The sequence below is a fragment of the Canis aureus genome, chromosome 6 (genome assembly GCF_053574225.1).
Source record: "Canis aureus isolate CA01 chromosome 6, VMU_Caureus_v.1.0, whole genome shotgun sequence".
Classification (NCBI taxonomy): domain Eukaryota; kingdom Metazoa; phylum Chordata; class Mammalia; order Carnivora; family Canidae; genus Canis; species Canis aureus.
In genome coordinates this window covers 42,926,536-42,937,835 of record NC_135616.1, presented here as the reverse complement: position 1 = coordinate 42,937,835, position 11,300 = coordinate 42,926,536, and the positions used below count along the sequence as shown (strand labels likewise).

Sequence of the window (11,300 nt, the reverse complement as noted above, 5' to 3'; positions counted from 1 at the left end):
CGCCCCCGCCCCGCCCCGCCCCGCCCGGAGCAGGGCGCTCTCGCCGGCGGGGGGAGGTTGGTGGCTCGCGGCGGCCTGACCTGCGGGTGCGGCGCGGCGGGGACGCCGGGTGCACCTGACGTCTGGCCCGGCACCGACACTCGGAGGAGCGGAGGCCACGCCTGCCATCTCACAGGGCCCGCAGCTCCCTGGAGCAGTAGCGCGTTTGCCTGGAAGACATGGCTTTCCTTGGAGGGCTTGGTCCCGCGACCTCCCCACCTTCCGCCCTTCTGACCCCCCCGAGGCTTTGCTCACGTTAACGGAGCACTCGCGGCCTGCTGTGAGCTAACATCAGGAGAATTTTCCTGCTCTGTTTTCTAGAGCCTCAGAGCCCCCAGGAAGGAGCTCTAGATAAAACTGTACAGGGATGACGTTGCGACCGATGACCTGTGAATTGGCCGAAGGAGCTGTGACTCCTGGATTTGGGGTCTGCGGGCAGAGCTGAGATGGTCGGCCATCTGACATTTCTGAGTGGCTTCCCATTTTTTTAAGTTAAGGTAAAATTCACATAACATAAAATTAACTTTTTTATTTTTTTAAAAGATTTATTTATTTATGATACAGAGAGAGAGAGAGGCAGAGACACAGGCAGAGGGAGAAGCAGGCTCCACGCCGGGAGCCCGACGCAGGACTCGATCCCGGGACTGCAGGATGTACGTAGTTCCCAGACCTTTACACCACTCTGAAAACCTCCTACGTGTTATATAGTTTCTTCTCATCCCCTTCTCCCCCAGCCCCTGGCAATCACCAATCGATTTCTATCTCCATGCATTTCCCTCTTCTAACATTTCATATAGATGGAATCATACAATATTTGCCCTTTGCGGTCTGGCATCTTTGATTTGGATAATATCTTTGAGGTTCATCCTTCCTGTGGTGTTTTTAGCCTTCATTCCTTTCCATGGCTAAATAATATTCTGTTGTAGGAATGTCCTACTATTTGTTGATTCATTCACTCACTGATCGACATCTGGACTCTTTCCAACTTTTGATTATTGTCCATCCTTCTACTATAAACACAAGTGTACATGTATTTGTTTGAGTATCTTTTTCAATTATTTGGTGTACATGCCAGGAGTTACATTTCTGGGTCATATGGAAATTCTATGTTTAGCTTTTTGAGGAACCACCAAACTGTTTCCCACAGAGGATGAACCATTTTACATCTCTCAAGCAATCAATAGAAAGTTCCCATTTCTCCACACTGTCCAACACTTGTTATTTGGAAAACTATTATTATTATTGATTTCCCAGTGGGTATGAAGGGACACCTCATTCTGGTTTTGGTTTGCATTTCCCTATTAATTAGTGATGTTGAGCATCTTCATGTGCTCATTGGCCATTTGTGTGTGTTCTTTGGAGAGATATCTATTCAAGTCTTTTGCCTATTTTTTTCCTTTGCCCATTTAAAAAGTTTAGTTAGCTTTTTTATTGCTGAGTGGTATGAGCTCTTTACCTATCGGGATACCAGACGCCTGTCAGATACACAGTTTGCAAATATTTTCTCTCACACCGTGGGTTATCTTTTCACTTTCTGATAATGTCCTTTAAAACACACATGCCTTTAGTGTCTATTAATTCCAATTGATCTATTTTCCCTTCATCGCTTATGCATTCAGTGTCATATCTAAGAACCTATCATCAAATCCAAAATCATGAGCATTTACCTCTGTGTTTTCTTCTAAGAGTTTTATAAGAGCACTTCTATTTAGGTGGTTGATCCATTTTGAATTAATTCTTATATATGGTATAAGGCCTGGGTCCAGCTTAATTCTTTTGCATGTGGATATCCAGTTGTCCCAGTACCATTTGTTAAAGAGACTGTCTTTTCCCCAATAAATGGCCATGGCTCACTTGTCAGAAATCAATTAGCCATAGACAAATGGAAAAAATCAAATATTATTTAAAAGCTGCTTAAATGCAGGGCACCTGGGTGGCTCAGTTAATTAAGTGTCTGACTCTTGACTTTGGCTCAGGTCATGATCTCATGGTTGTGTGAGGTTGAACTACATGCTCAGTGGGGAGTCTGCTCAAGATTATTTCCCTCTACCTCTCCCCTCCATGCTCTCTCTCTAAAATAAATAAATAAATCTTTAAAAAAATAACAAAATAAAATAAAAAAATAAAAGCTGCTTAAATGCAAATTAACCCAACCCAAGCTGGAACTTGCACAGGCCAACATTTTGACAGATAAAATAATATGCAAATAATGATCTTTGATAAATTAGGGAAATGAATTACAATGAACAGAATCACAAAATAATAAGTTCTTTCTTAAAGATTTATTTATTTATGCATGCATGCACACACATGCACAAGTGAGAGGAGGGCCAGAAGGAGAGAGAATCTCAAGCAGACTCTCCCCACTGAGCACAGAGCCTGACATGGGGCTCAATCTCATAAACCTGAGATCATGACCTGAGCTGAAATCACAAGTCCAATACTTAACCAACTGAGCCAACCAGGTGCCCCTACAATAATAAGTTCTTAAAAGGGAAGGGACATTTGAGGGTCACAAACTCTAACGCTAATATGTAAGCACCCTCTGCAGAATCCCTAAGGAAGGTCTGCTCAGCCAGATCTGTTGTTTTGGGAGCTTTTGGTGTTGTACATTAGTGAGGGGTTGAATTTCAACCCTAATGGAACAAAAAGACGCATAAAATGAGTTAGGAATATTTTCTTTTCTATTTTTTGGTATAGTTTGAGAAGGATTCATGTTAATTCTTCTTTCTTTTAAGATTTATTTGAGAGAGAGAGAGAGAGAGAGAGAGAGAACAAGCAAGTGCAGAGGGAAGACATAGGAGAGGAGAGAGAATCCTCAGATTCTCACTGAGCTTGGAGCCCAACACAGGGCTCGATTTCATGACCCCGAGATCAAGACCTAAGCTGAAATCAAGAGTCGGCCACTTAAGTAACTGAGCAACCCAGGCCCCCCAGTGTTAATTCTTCTTTAAGGATGTTGTAGAATTCACCTGAGAAGCCATCTTGTCCTGCCTTTGGGGGGAGTTTTGAACACTAATTCAATCTTGTTTTTTTTTTTTTTTAGAAGTATGTTCCAATATCCTCTTCCCTCTTGAGTCAGTTTTGATAATTTGTGTGTTTCTAGGAGTTTGTCCGTTTCATCTGTCCAATTTGTTGGTGTACAATTGTTCATAGTATTCTCTTCTCCTCACTGCAAGCATTATAGTAATGCCCTCACCTTTATTCCTGATTTTATTTGCATCTTCTCCTTTTTTTCTTAGTTTACCTAAAGATTCATCAATGTTGTTGAGCTTTTCAAATTTTTCATTTTAATTGTTGTACGTTTAAGCTCCAGAATTATTCCATTTGCTTCCTTTTAATAATTTCTATATCTCTTGATACCCTCTGTTTATATTTTGATTGTTCTCTGGCTTCCTTTAGTTCTCTGTCCAAAGTTTCTTTCAGCTATTTGAACATATTTTTTAAAGATTTTATTTATTTATTTGAGAGAGGGAGTGAGCAAGAGAGAGAACACATGAGCAGGGATAGGGGGAGAGGGAGAAGCAGGCTCCCTGCTGAGCAGGAAGCCCAACATGGGGCTTGATCCCACAACCCTGGGATCATGACCTGAGCTGAAGGCAGACGCTTAACCAACTGAACCATCTAGGCACCCCACTATTTGAACATATTTAAGATCGTTCCTTTAAAGTCTTGGTTTGGGATGCCTGGGTGGCTCAGCAGTTAAGCATCTGCCTTTGGCTCAGGGCATGATCCAAGTCCCACATCAGGCTTCCTGCATGGAGCCTGTTCTCTCTCTGCCTGTGTCTCTGCCTCTGTGTGTGTACGTGTGTGTGTCTCATGAATAAATAAATAAAATCTTAAAAAATAAATAAATAAGTCTTGGTCTTAGGAAGTCCAATATCTGGGCTTCCTCAGGGATGGTTTCTGTCCATTTTTTCCCCCTGAGTTATGCATTTCTTTTTCTTTGCTTTGTAACTTTTTGTTGAAAATTGCACATTTTGAATATTATAACTCTGGAAATTAGATTCTGTTCCCCCTTTGGAAGGTTTGCTGTTATTTCTTGTTAAGGGTTACAATCATCCATTTATTTAGTGATATTTCCAAACTGTTTTTTGCAGACTGTATTCCTTATCATGTGTAGTCACTGAAGTCTCTGTTCTGTTATCTGTCAGCCACCGACCAAACACAGATTTCTTTAAACACCTGGAGGCAAGAAGAAACAAAACAAAAAGCAAACAACCAGACCAAAACAAAACTAAAAGGAAACACTCTTGATCTTTTAAGATTGTCTCTGAGCTGGGCATCTCTGCTCCGCCTTTCTAGGACACCTGCCACTCTGCTTTAGCCTTTACTTTCTGCTTGCATGAAGCCCAGAGATTAGCCAAAGGTGTATACCTTGGGTCTCTCAGGTCTTTTCTCAGCATTTTTCTGGCCCTGGGCACAGTCTATGCCTCGACTACCTGGTATATGAAGTAGCCCTTCAAAACCCTTCCTCCTCAGTCTCCTTTTCCCAGGTCTTTCTGGTTTGTCAGCTTCTTACCCTATCTTCCTTCCCTTGCCCCAGACAGCTATGTGTAGTACATGTCTTTAAATGCTTTCAACAGATACTACCTGGGAATGGCTCCATCCAGAGGATGAAGCAAAGTTCAGCACTCCCTCAGAAAACTGCCAGCCAGGTCAATGTGCACGACCACATGTTTGAGAACAAGGTCCATATTGTTGTTCCCAGGGCTGTTGCTGGGAACAGCAAAAAAGCTGATTCTATCAGTGTTTGCCAACTTAATGGTTGCTTAAATGGAGGGACTGAGGCTTGGAGCTTCTTATCTGCCATTTTCCATGACATCTTCCTGAGTAGCCTCACTTTCAGCACTGATCACTATTGATTGAAATTTTGTCCTTGATACTATGCTTTTCTTATTTCCTTCCTGTCTTGTGAACTTCACCTCCACTGCCCATCCTTGCTTCCAGGCCTTGGGGGCTGGAGGGGCTGTCCTCACTGTATACACTTTTCTTGGGGAACCCAAGTACTCCTAGAGCTACCACATCTGTGTTGATGAAGCCTGGCACTGAGTCTCCAATTTAGTCCTTAGAGCCCCAGACATGTGGACAACTGCTCTCAGACTGTTCCACTTAGAAATACCACAGGGCCATTCTAGTAAAGCCATGTAAGTAAATTCTGTCTAAAAGGATGGAACAAGAAGAGTCATGTCCTGGGGCACCTAGGTGGCTCAGCAGATGAGTGTCTGTCTTTGGCTCAGTTCGTGATCCTGGGGTCCTGGGACTGAGTCCCACATTAGGCTCCCTCTGGGGAGCCTGCTGCTCCCTCTGCCTATGCCTTGCCTCTCTCTGTGTGTCTCTCATGAATGAATAAATAAAATTTTAAAAAAAGAAGAAGAAGGGGCATATCCTTACTCTCCTTCTTCCTATTTAGAATACAGAGGTAATAGCCAGAGCTCAAGCTGCCATCTTGGAGTGTGATGATCGTGAGGATTGTGAAGCACAAAATGGAAGGAACTCTGACAATTGTGGAGGTTCTAGCTCAGAATTGCTTACATCCTTAGTCTCGGGATGGAAAAACAACCTTTATCTGTTTAGGTAATTGTTATTTTGTGATTCCTTCACATGCAGCTAAACAAAGCTTACTTAATACACCAAGCCATCCCAGCCCTCTTCCCCTTACATCACTGGCTCCACCAGCTACCCTAAACTCCCCGTGCAAGCTATTACAAGGGCTTACTCACTTGCCTGCCTCACTGCCTTGGAACATCTCCAGAGCAAAGATTGTCCATTTCTCAGATTCTTGCCATGCAATCAGCTTCTTTAAGGCAAGAAAGGGTGGGATCAGGAATGGACATTGGTTGGGTCCCAATTCTATGTGCTTTACATTTTATTTGTTAATTGTTGGAGAAACTCTGTGAGGGGCAGCACATTGTTCTTGCTCTTTTACATATGAGGAAACAGAGGTTCACAGAGACAAGGAGGCTTCTCAAATGTGCATAGATGATGAGCGGAAGTGCTAAGTATGGAACTCAAGTCCACCTGGCCTGACACCACACACCTCTCTCCCCCGCTAGAAACTTCCATGGCAGGGCCCCAGCAGTGCTAGGTCAAGTGATCCTTGATGAATTAATTCCCTTCATGGTTCTCCTTTGAGGTCATCACCATCAGCTGCTTTTCACATGCTGGTTTGTGAGGGATAGGGAAGTGTCTTTTTCGACCTGCTCTCGGTTTGTGATGGGATGGCTTCTGTCTCAGGTTTTTTGGTGTTCTGGGGGGTTATGTTTTCTTTTTTAATCTTTTTTTAAGATTTATTTATTTATTTTAGAGGGAAAGAGAGAGAGAGAGAGAAAGCACAAGTGGGAGGGACAGAGGGAGCAGAAGAGAGAACCTTTAGCAGACTTTGCACTGAGCGCAGAGCCCAATGTGGGGCTCGATCCCACAGTCCTGAGATCATGACCTGAGCTGAAACCAAGAGCCAGACATTTAACTGACTGTGCCACCAGCCCCCCTACCCCGATTATGTGTGTGTATTTAACACTGGGAGACAGTGGGGGGTAGTGGAGACCACATGAACTTGAGAACCAGGTGCACCTGGGCTTGAAATCCATCTCTTCTGGGGCACCTGGGTGGCTCAGTCATTAAGCATCTGCCTTCGGCTCAGGGTGTAATCCTGGGGTCCTGCCATCAAGTCCTATATTGGGCTCCCTGCAGGGAGCCTGTTTTTCCCTCTGCCTATATGTTTGCCTCTGTGTCTCTCATGAATAAATAAAATCTTAAAACAAAACAAAACAAAACAAAAGAAATCCATCTCTTCCACTTATTACTGCATGGCCCAGGATAGGTACTTAGTCTTGCTGGGCATACATTCTTCATCTGGGAAGGGTATAATGATATCTGCTGAAGACGGTGGGAGAATTAAAAGGGAAATAGGATAACAGTGGCCAGAGAACAACTGGCTTGCAGCAAATATAAGCCATCCTTCTGCCTCTACCTCCTTCCTCTATTTGAGGTGGGAGCTTGATTTTGTTTAACATTGAAATGACAGACTTTTACTGTTCACAAATATTCTACACCACCCACTTCTGGGGTGCCATACTTCTCTGTCCTGTTGAGCAGGACTGACAGTGTGACTTTGACCAATGTCAACAGAAGTGCTGTGTGGCAGCTCTGGACAGAAGCTCTAACATCCTGGGCATGTTTCGCCTGCTCTCTTATCCTTCTGACAGATCAGCTGTGTTCCAGACAGAAGCAGCTCCACTAGACTGGATCCACAGCTAGCATAACGAGGGCCATGTCCTTTGTGCAGGAAACATATCTGCGTTGTTGTAAGCCACTGAGACCCAGAGCCATTTGTCATTGCAGAGTAGCTTAGGCTGATCTGATCTATACCTTTGACATTTGGCATCCTATAGTTCCATGCAATATTTTTCCTTGTAAACTTTTCTGGAAGGTTCATTTAATGAACTTATGGTTTTCATGGTGGGTACTTAAAAATAAGCAGTTATTTCTTGTTACAAAACAAGCAGTTTCCTTGTTATGAAAACTGTATACGTTGTAGAAGACACTTTGCCCATCTTATGTCTTTTTCTGGTATTTCTTCTACAGTTTTCTTCATCGAGAGTTTGGTAGAATTTTTTAAAAAGATTTTTATTTATTAATTTGAGAGAGAGAGAACCAGCAGAGGGGAGAGGCAGAGGGAGAGGGAGAAGCAGACTCCCCATGGATCAGGGAGCCCCATGTGGGGCTTGATCCCAGGACCCTGGGATCATGACCTGAGCTGAAGGCAGACACTCAACTGACTGAGCCATCCAGGTACCCCTGGTAGTTTTTGAAGCTGGGAGCCTTGTTGGCCCCAGGTCCATTCTTCCCATGTGCCCTCTGGCTCACAGTAATATATGAGGTCTCTAACAAGGTTTTCAGGGCACCTCACACAGAAGGTGGGAGGCATTCAGGTTTGAGACATCTCCATCTTACACCCCGATAGTTCTATAACTAATATGCCTTCTCCAGTCATAAAGCTATAGAGCCTATGCTTGTTTAACACCATGCTGAAAGAGTTTCATCACTAACCACTCTGCTCCTAGCAAATACCTAGTTGTCAATGTCCTCATGAGGAGATCAGACCAGGTCACCTGCCTTCTTACTTTCCCTGTCCTTCCAGAATCAGAGAAGTTGTCACAAGCCAGCCTCTCTACTTCTCCATTTTCCAAGGCAGCTGTTTGCAATTTAATTTTTTTTTCTGACTCTTGAAGTCTAAAAAATTTTTATTGTAATTCAGGGGATTTCTCATTATGATAGTGACAGAGTAGCCTATACTAGTTTATTCCTCTAGCAAACAATGATAACTCTAGACAAGGTGGTTTAGAAATACATAATTTTGAAGTACGGAAGAGCAGCTAGAAGCAGGCAGAAACTGGAAGGTACTTGACTTGGGGAAGAAAACTGCACTGTGGGGTCTTGTTTTTTATGGTTTTTTCCCAGGGGGCATGACCAGTCTGTGACAGCATGGGGTAACTAAAAGTCAAGCAGAAAGACAGAGTCACAGCCACATTCAGACTTTCTTTGAGATGCACAGTCAGGTACCCAAAACCTGAGGATGGAGCCATTGCAGGGTGAGCTCCCCAAATCTATATATAAATTCCACCTTGAATCCTTGGCCATTCCCTAAACTGTATGACGATATTAGCAGAGATGAAGGACATTTTCTGACAGTGAAAGAGACACATCAGGAAGATATCACCATCCCATGTATGTTCCTGGTCCTAGAGCTTCTGAGCACTTGAAAGAAACACCAAGGGGCACCTAGATGGCTCAGTGGCTAAGCACCTGCCTTTGGCTCAGGTCATGATCCCAGGGTCCTAGGATTGAGTCCCACATCAGGCTCCCCACAGGGAGCCTGCTTCTCCCTCTGCCTATGTCTCTGCCTCTCTCTCTGTGTCTCTCATGAATAAATAAATAAAATCTTAAAATAAATAAAAAGAATTAAGCCAAATTGTAGGACATGCTGCTGGTGTCATGGAACTGCTCAGTGTGGGGAATGCTTCCACCAAATCTGGTGTCAGAAGCATTATGGGGGTGGTAGTAGGAGACCAGAGGAGGACTGAGCTTTTGTTTATCCACATAAGGCAACACTCAGGTTGCAGGGATTGGGACCTGATATGGTGGGGGGCATTATTCAGCCCTCAACCCTCAAAGATTCGCGTCCATCCCACATGCAACACACTCACCCCGTTCTGGCATCCCCAAGTCTCAACCCATGACAGTATCAACTCAAGCCCCAAATCGTGTCTAAATTTCCCCAGTCTGAAATTTCCAAATGTCATCATGTGTATCATCTTAATCAGGTAAGGAGGAGACCCTGGGCATGGTGCATCCTGGAACAAAGTTCCCTTCTGTCTGTGGACCAGTAAAACTAGAAAACGAGTTAACTGTTTCCAAAATTCAATTGTGGGACCAACACAGGATAACAGGTACAGACACTCCCATTCCAAATGGGAGAAAATGGAGGAAGAAAGGAATCACCAGCCCCAAGCAATTTTGAACTCCATCTGGGTAAACTCTATTGGGTCACAAGACCCAGGAGGGATCCTTTATGGCTCCAGGACCCCCTGAGTCATGTTTCTTTTTCTTGAGGGGTAGCTGAGCAGATTTGCCAGCCTGTTTACTGCCTCTAGAATGCAGGGAGTCCGACGGCCTTCTTTCATATAATCCTCTGTCTCTTTCAGGTAGAGCTTGCAGGCTTCTGCCGACACAGGATTCTCCAACGCCTTGTGCATGTCACAGGTGCGACACCATAAACACAAGCTTCCTCCACAGACATTTCCTGAGTTCTCCTATCACTACCCTGGGCCTCTGTTCCAGTGGCTGAGGGAACCCACAGTTCACATGGCTGGTCGCTCCAACACTAGCAAGTGGTCTGCTTTCTGGACAGCTAGCAAATCTCCTTATTTTGCATTCTGTGATCTGGTTAGCCTGAGAGTTTCCCAAATCAAGTCTTGGCTTTTTTTTTTTTTTTTTTAATTTATTTAGTTAAGCAAATCCCTACTCACAACCCCAAGATCAAGAGCCACATATCCTATCAAATGAGCCAGCCAGGTGTTCCTAGTGTTGGCTCTTCTTATCTTAACAGTTCTCCCCTGCTCAACATATCTGTTACTTCTCGAATTTTACTATAAGCAGCACTTTTTTTAAAAACAAATATTGTCTATTATAGATATTGAACTCCCAATTTAAAAATCTTCCCACAGGGAAGCCAGGGTGGCTCAGCGGTTTAGCGCTGCCTTCAGTCCAGGGCCTGATCCTGGAGACCTGGGATCGAGTCCCACGTCTGGCTCCCTGCATGGAGCCTGCTTTTTCCCTCTGCCTGTGTCTCTGCCTCTTTCTCTCTGTCTCTCATGAATAAATAAATAAAATCTTTAAAAATAAATAAATAAAAATCTTCCCACAAACACAACTCCCGTGCCAGGTGGTTTCCTTAGTAAATTCCATCCAACATTTAAGGAAAAAATAATGCCAATCTCACACAAACCCTTTCAGAGCACAAAGAAGGAAGGAGTAGTTTCCAATCGGTTTGATGATGCCAGCAACCATCTTGAAACCAAAATATACAGAGATGCTATGAGAAGAGAAAATCATAGGCCAATACCCCTTGTGAACATGGATACATACATTACATACATCTTTAACAAAATATTAATGAATGGAACCCAGCAATATATAAAAAAAAGCAACACATCATTCTAAATGGGATTTATCCTTTGGGTGCAAAGTTGGTATCATATGGGAAATCAATTGTCATCCATTGTATGAACAGAATAAAGAAGAAAAACCATGTGGCCATCTCAGTAGATGTAGAAAAAGAACTTGAAAAATTCTTTACTCATTCATAATAAAAATCTCCGAAAACTAGGAATACAAGACAATTTCCTCATTCTGACAAACACTATCTATGAGAAACCTATAGCTAATAAAGGTAAAATATTGAATGTTTTCCCCTAAGACTGAGAAGAAGGCAAGACTGTCTGTTCTCAATTCTATTCAGCATTGTGCTGGAGCTCCTAATGATTGCAATCAGGCAAAGAAAAGTAAATACAAGGCATAAAGATCAGAAAGGAAAGAGAAAAACCATATCTGCATCTAACATAACCATCTATAAGGCAGCTACAAAATAACCACTGGAACTAATAAGTGACTTTAGTAAAATCACATTATACAAAGTTAACACACAAAAATTAAGTGTATTTTGATATACTTACAGCAAGCAATGAAAAATGAAAAAT

General features: G+C 43.1%; 1 long non-coding RNA gene across 1 annotated transcript; it reads left to right on the top strand.

Moving 5' to 3' along the window:
• Positions 1–55: 55 nt before the first annotated feature.
• LOC144315185 (uncharacterized) lies at positions 56–10,474 on the top strand. Its single transcript, XR_013380946.1, has 2 exons — positions 56–536; positions 9,747–10,474. It is a non-coding gene; the product is annotated as an uncharacterized LOC144315185 (long non-coding RNA).
• Positions 10,475–11,300: the final 826 nt, after the last annotated feature.